This window comes from Hibiscus syriacus, unplaced genomic scaffold (genome assembly GCF_006381635.1).
Source record: "Hibiscus syriacus cultivar Baekdansim isolate YM2019G1 unplaced genomic scaffold, ASM638163v2 tig00111671_pilon, whole genome shotgun sequence".
Taxonomy (NCBI): domain Eukaryota; kingdom Viridiplantae; phylum Streptophyta; class Magnoliopsida; order Malvales; family Malvaceae; genus Hibiscus; species Hibiscus syriacus.
In genome coordinates this window covers 1,862,493-1,869,604 of record NW_024063152.1, presented here as the reverse complement: position 1 = coordinate 1,869,604, position 7,112 = coordinate 1,862,493, and the positions used below count along the sequence as shown (strand labels likewise).

Below are 7,112 nucleotides of genomic sequence, written 5' to 3'. Positions count from 1 at the left end.
CGTCTGTATCCGACTTATTGACCAACTAATAAGGGATAACCCAAGTCACTGTTATCCAAATTCTGATGCTTTGTTTTAAGGAAATTATTCAATCTATAAATCATAATTCTAATCCATGTATTGTGTTTGTAAGTGCTGTCATATAGTGCGTTCGATTCGACGGGCATGATGCACTCTTTTTCCTCTATTAGGTGTAGAGAGGTTTTTAAACGAAGGCCATGTTTCTCGTCTCGTTTTGTATGAACTGCCGGATTAATCATACAAAACGCTTCTTTTCAAATAATAATAATAATAAATCATAATTTAATTTTTCAACATTATAACCATCTCATTCACTCAACTACTATCATTTTTTGGTATAACCGCCTGTATTCGACTTATTGACCAACTAATATGGATGAGTAGTTCATATGATCCTCCCAACCCAACTACAACCATTTTCCCATAACCAAATTAATCCACCACTTCCAAGCTTCATCTCATACAAAACATGACCAAAAAATGCAATCCTTAAACAAAGCCAAATTTAAAAGGGAAACAAATTGATCTGTAAACAAAAAATCAAAACAAAAATAAAGAAACCCAAAATTCGATTTTAAAAAATCCCAAAAACTTGTTATTTAACCATACACATCAACAATGCCAATAAAACCCAAATATAAAAGACTAATATTTTTCAGAACAAAAGAGATATGAAGCATCAATTCAAAAAGAAAAGGGGGATACCGTAACCGAAGATGGAGCCCATGAAAGCGCCGCCGGCGGAATCTCCTGCGAAATTGATGAGGCTTACGGCAGGGGAATTGGAATTGGAATTAGGAGGAACTGGGATTGTAGCTTTTGAAGAATTAGGATCAGAGCTAGGGTTTGTTTCAATGTCGGTTTCGGCGGACGAGTTTGATGAATCCAAAGTAGCCATTTTTATTACAAAAATATTTGCTCTGTGCGTAACTATCTCTTCTTTGAAGAAACAAAAAGAAACGAACTGTTCGATGTTTAGTTTTGCATATAATTAACTTCTTTTTAAAAAATAAATTATCTTAATTGCATTAACATTGTTACTAATGTAATAACACGAGGTTATAATTTGAATGCACTAAAACACTTTACATTGAGTATTTGATAAAATCGAGTTGAATTGAAAATTTTTGAGTTAATCTGATTGAAGTCTTATTTTATAATTTAAACTTTATTTAATTTTTTTTGAGTTAGACGGTTTTATAAATTGGAGCGCTTAATTGACTAAGCTGTCAAATCAAGCCCCAGACTGAGCCAAACCATACAGATTCTTAGTAATCTTATTGCTGATGATAGTTCAAATAATTCGAGCCCTCGTCTTCAAGGACAGGTTATTCATTGCTTAAAATGTGCTGCTCATTAAGAAGATGGTAGGTTAAGCACCGTGATAGGCATTTGAACTATGGTCATCGCCACGGTCTGATGCTAGTTTCTGAAATGCATTTGGTTCCTTGTAAACGTGTGTAACAAAAATCGAGTCATTAGCACGAATGGTGGTTTGGAGATCGTTGTTAATATGTTAATTCATCGGCCGACGTTGTTATGGTTTGATTTCTTATCGAGGCAACTAATTGTGGTTACATGTTATCTAGCGAACGAGCTTGCCAAGCAATCGGGTTACACGGTGTGAATGCCGTATGCTTGTGGACTTGAGTGTTATAGATGTTCTTACGGAGTGCTTCAGGTCAGAGACGCTGCTGCAAAACTCATGGCGGGCAATTCCTTTGGTTCTACGAGATTATATCTCAGGTAGCTTACCATCCTTCATTTCGAAGTACACCGAACAAACTCGGTAGGATTCACACCATTTCCGATGATCGGACATTTGGTTCTACGAGAAGGATGACTATCAATCAAGAAGCTTCATCAAGTAAATAGGCCATTATCCCCGGGCACCATTGACACTTCATTCTGTGAAAATTTGTACAATGTTGGTCTATTTATATTGTTGTTTCGATACTCCCGTTTTACAAATCTTCACCTCTTCTTAAGAAGCTCTACGAAATTAGAAAGGGGAAATGACAAAAGAGAAAAAAAGAACAATTAGTGTAATACAATTACTGACCATTGGGGCTCTCATTATCCTCTTTATGATCAGCAATTACATAATGATCATCCGAGAGGTCATCCTGTTGCTCTTTTTCAAATGTATCTTCATCCCGATCACCGTTATTTGAGTCTTCATCACTGCCCCATTTCTTCTTGACGATTTTCGGAACCATCGGAGTTACTGCTGTGGGATCTAATAGTTCTTCCGAACAGCACTAACTTTTCGGGCATTTCCCTCTAATATCTGCATCCAAGACAATATGCACAAAATTATTACGCAAATGACTGATATTTTCGACACTCAAAATATTACATTGTTCAGTGTGAACGCAATATCTCGAAAAGGTTTGAACCGTACCTCAAGTTTATATATTTGATGCCTTTCCTTCAGATTTTGGCGATCAGATGCAGCTTCGGAATTCTCATCATCATCTTCTTCATTGCCCCTTTCAAGCACTACTTTGACACTCTCACCCGTCCTTGGCATATATCCAAATTGTCATAACCGTTTTCAGGTGGAACAATTAAATGTTATTTTAAAAACAGTTATGATTTTAATTTTAGAAAAATCGGTGATTTTGGATTAATTTGAATAGAGTCGCCATTGACCGTTGAGTTAGGTAGGTCGAATACCTAAAAATGTCTTTAAAACAATTTTTAAGAAAAATCGTTTTTAAAGACAAAAAGTTGATATGTGTTTACCAAAGATTCGATCAAAACGAGTTCGGAAGTCGGTTACGCGTGGGGAAGGATTAACATCCCCACAACGCCCAAAATTGGTACTGTGTCACTTACACGTTGTCGTATGGAAATCCTGAATCAAATATAAAATTAAAATATGATCCAATTATTGAACATTAATTAATTTGCTTCGAATCAATTAATTTAAAGGAGGAAATTCAAAGGACTGAAATGAAAACCAATAAATATTACAAACCTAAATACAAATAACAAAAATAAGTATTTAAATTTATAAAGACTAAAATAGAGAAAAACTAAAACTTTAAGATCAAAAATAGTAAAAATAGAAAGTTAAAGAACTAAAATGGAACAAACAGAAATTTTAAGTTCTAAAACAGTAATTACAGAAATTTTAAAGACCAAATAACACAAACTGAAATTTAAAGGATTAAAATACAAATATCTAAAATTATATGCTAAAAATAGAAATAATTTAAAATGTATAAATTAGAGTGACCAATATAAATACACATGAAATATTATGGCTAAAGAATAAGAGATAATATCTGTTGAGGACCAAAGATGTAATAAACCAACATAAATAGTAATAAATACACATGAAATATTATGGCTAAAGAATAAGAAATAATATCCGGTATTTGTTTTATTATTTTATTTTAGTGGATGATTTGGTGCTATGATTTGCAGGTGATGTTTGGCGTGGGCGATGACGATATTCGGTGGCTCGGTGGCTTGTTGGCTCGTCGGTGATGGTTTCGTTCGGTGGCTCGGTACCGGTGGGAATCTGGATGGTCATTGGTGGTGGCAGCTGACTTGAGAGTGAGTGAGGGTTTTGAAAACCCTAGTTACATTGGGTCGGGTCAAATCCGGGCCTGGTACTGGGCCGGTTCGGGTCACCTCCAGTCGGGTTGGATCCAGCTGAGTTGGGACGTAACTTGTAATCTGGCTCCATAATTTATTGGGCTTTTTGGATAAGTGTTGGGCCTGTAAAATATATATAATTAAAATTAATAATAATAATAATACTAATATTTAATAACATTTTTTCGACCCGGACAAAAACGGGTGTCTATACAAATATTTCACATACAAAACCCGATACGGTCTCGTATTGATGTTCCTATAAAACAAAATATGTTGACACTTTACATCTAAATGCATATTCATAGACATTTCTATACTTACTAAACTAGCAGAAGCTAACAAATAAAATGAAATTTATGCACGAGGATTATATCAATAATAATGAGTTATAAAAGTAATATACCTCTGGAATTTTGATGTTTAGATCTTCGGAAAGTTGGTCAATAGATGTATTAGCATCAACATCAAAGATATCCTCTTGTCACGGACTTAATCTCTCAATAAGCCTCGTGCGACCTTAGCTCCTTTTCGCCCCTCGCGATAGCTAAGTCAGCCTCACTCAAACTCGTGCAAATGTGGGAAAGGATTAGCAAGGAAACAAAGAAGAAAGGAAAGAACTTTGAGAGAAAGCTTGTTGATATGCTTGAAAGCTTACAACTCTTGGATGATTTACAAATGAGGATTCTACACCTATTTATAGCATCCCACCTCCTCAATGGACGGTGGAGATTGATTTGATCCTACGGTAGGGAGAGATTCTCTAGAATTCTCCATTATTTCCTACCTAACATGGAAGACTCTAGAATGCTTCTAGAATATGTACAAGTCTTGAGTGTTCTAAAATAATCTACACTATTCTATCAACCTCCAAGACCAAATGTGGCCCAGCATAGCCCAAAGTGTAGGAAAAAGCCCAAGTTCGTGACATTCTCCCCCACCTATTCTGGCGTCGTCCTCGTCGCCTCGTACGCTTTGAGATGTTCTTCGAACTGCCACAAGTCTTCAGCTAGTTCCCATGTTGCCTCGGACTCTGGTAGTCCTTTCCACTTGATTAAATACTCGGTACGCGATGGGACTCCTCTCTTGCGGATCGTCCTGCTTGTGAGCACCGTTTCCACCTCTTTGTCATAAGACTTGGTTACTATGGGAGGTGCTCGATGCGAATACCCTCGGCTTGGGTCTTCCTTGTTGGTATGATATGGCTTGAGCATACTTACATGGAAGACCGGATGAATCTTAAGTGTACTTGGCAAGTCTAAGCGATAAGACACTTTACCCACCTTGGCAAGTACTTGGAACGGTCCCTCGTATCTACGTATTAGTCCTTTGTGAACGCTTCGAAGAGCTTTGAAATGTTGTGGTAAAAGCTTCAGAAGGACTAAGTCTCCAATGGAGAACTCTCGATGTCGCCTCTTCTCGTCCGCCCATTTCTTCAACTTCTTCCGTGCTTTCTCCAAACATGTGCGGGCGATGTTGGCGTTCTCCTCCCATGACTTAGCCATCTTGGCGGCCCTGGGACTCTTACTCTCGTCAAGTGGCATTGTCAGTGTGTGCGACGTGAGCGGTTGTTGTCCGGTCGCAAGCTCGAACGGACTCCGGCCTGTGGCTTCACTCCGCTGCAAGTTATAAGAGAATTGAGCGACGTCTAGTAATTTAGCCCAATTTCGCTGGTTAGCACTCACAAAGTGCCGCAAATAACACTCCAACAAAGCGTTCACTCGTTCGGTCTGCCCAACAGTTTGAGGATGAAAGCTTGTGGAGAAATTTAACTCGGTTCCAAGGAGCTTGAACAATTTCGTCCATAGGCGTCCGGTGAATCGAGGGTCTCGATCACTAATGATGCTCCTTGGTAAGCCCCAATGCTTCACGACATTCTTGAAGAATGCTCGCGCGGCCTCCTCCGCAGTGCAATCCTTGGGGCATGGTATGAATGTCCCATACTTAGAAAATCGGTCCACGACGACCATGATCGAACCGTATCCCTCGGACTTGGGTAATGTACTAATGAAATCCAAGGTGATCGCATCCCAAGGTCTTTGGGGAACTGGTAAAGGTTCCAGTAATCCCGCCGGCTGTCGGTTCTCCACTTTGTCTTGTTGGCACACAAGACAAGTCTTCACGTAAAGCTCCACGTTATCCTTCATATGGGGCCAAAAGTATTTCGTCTCTAGCAATGCCATAGTGCACTTTTGACCCGGATGACCAGCCCACTTGGTGTCATGGCACTCTTTGATAAGATCTCGCCTTAAGTTATCCTACTTTGGAACATAGATTCGCCATCTCTTGTTGTAGAGTACACCGTTCTCTACTCAAAACCGTTGGGTTTTGCCATCGCCAGCGAGCTTTACTAATTCTCTTGTCATTGGATCTTGTTCAAGGCCCTCCTTGATGCGCTCCAACACGGTTCCCTTGGCTAGAGAGATCGCGGTGAGCTCTGCCTTTCGACTTAAGGCATCGGCTACAACGTTGGCTTTGCTCGGCTTGTATTCCAACGTGTAGTCGAACTCGGCTAGGAAGTCTTGCCACCTAGCTTGTTTTGGTGATAGCTTCTTCTGGGTCTGAAAGTAACTCGTCGCCACATTGTCGGTCTTGATGGTGAAGTGCGCGCCGAGTAAGTAATGCCTCCATACCCGCAAGCAATGGATGATGGCCGTCATCTCCTTCTCTTGCACCGTGTACTGCATCTCGGTGTCATTTAGCTTGCAGCTCTCAAATGCTATCGAATGCCCCTCTTGCATTAATACTCCCCCGATAGCGAAGTCAGATGCATCGGTATGCACCTCGAACGACATGGTAAAGTCAGGTAAGGCCAAGAAAGGTTCTTGGCTAACTGCTACCTTTAGATTCTCAAAGGCTTTCTGACATTGTTCGAACCACTCCCATACCTTCCCCTTCTTGAGTAGGTCCATCAATGGTGATGCTCGCGCCGAGTAACCCTGTATAAACCGACGATAATAATTTACTAGACCAAGGAAGGACCTCATCTCACTTACCTTGGTCGGCGGCTCCCACTCGGTTATGGCTTTGATTTTGCTCCCGTCCATGAATAGCTTCCCGTGGCCGATTACATGTCCAAGGAAGTGTACTTCCTCGGTGGCAAACGTGCACTTTTCCTTCTTGACGTACAGCTTGTTCTCTCGAAGTATCTTGAAAACAATCCTCAAGTGGTCTACATGTTCCCCAATGGAGTTACTGTATACCACGATATCGTCCAAGTACACCACCATGAACTGGTCCAAGTACGGTTGGAAGAGCTTGTTCATGAGCGTGCAAAACGTCGCTGGTGCATTGGTTAAACCAAAGGGTATGACGAACCACTCATACGATCCGTATCGGGTGATGCATACGGTCTTTGGCTCGTCGTCTTCTGCAATTCGAACTCTGTAGTAGCCTTTTTGCAAGTCCATCTTCGTGTACACCTTGGATCCTCCAAGTCTGTCAAATAAATCGGCAATCAAAGGGATTGGGTAGCGAATTTT

At 40.2% G+C, this 7,112-nt stretch overlaps 1 long non-coding RNA gene across 1 annotated transcript; it reads right to left on the bottom strand.

Moving 5' to 3' along the window:
* Positions 1 to 1,880: 1,880 nt before the first annotated feature.
* Positions 1,881 to 2,605, bottom strand: LOC120167240. The gene is made up of 2 exons (XR_005520027.1): positions 2,426 to 2,605; positions 1,881 to 2,311 (listed from the first exon to the last, which is right to left on the bottom strand). It is a non-coding gene; the product is annotated as an uncharacterized LOC120167240 (long non-coding RNA).
* Positions 2,606 to 7,112: the final 4,507 nt, after the last annotated feature.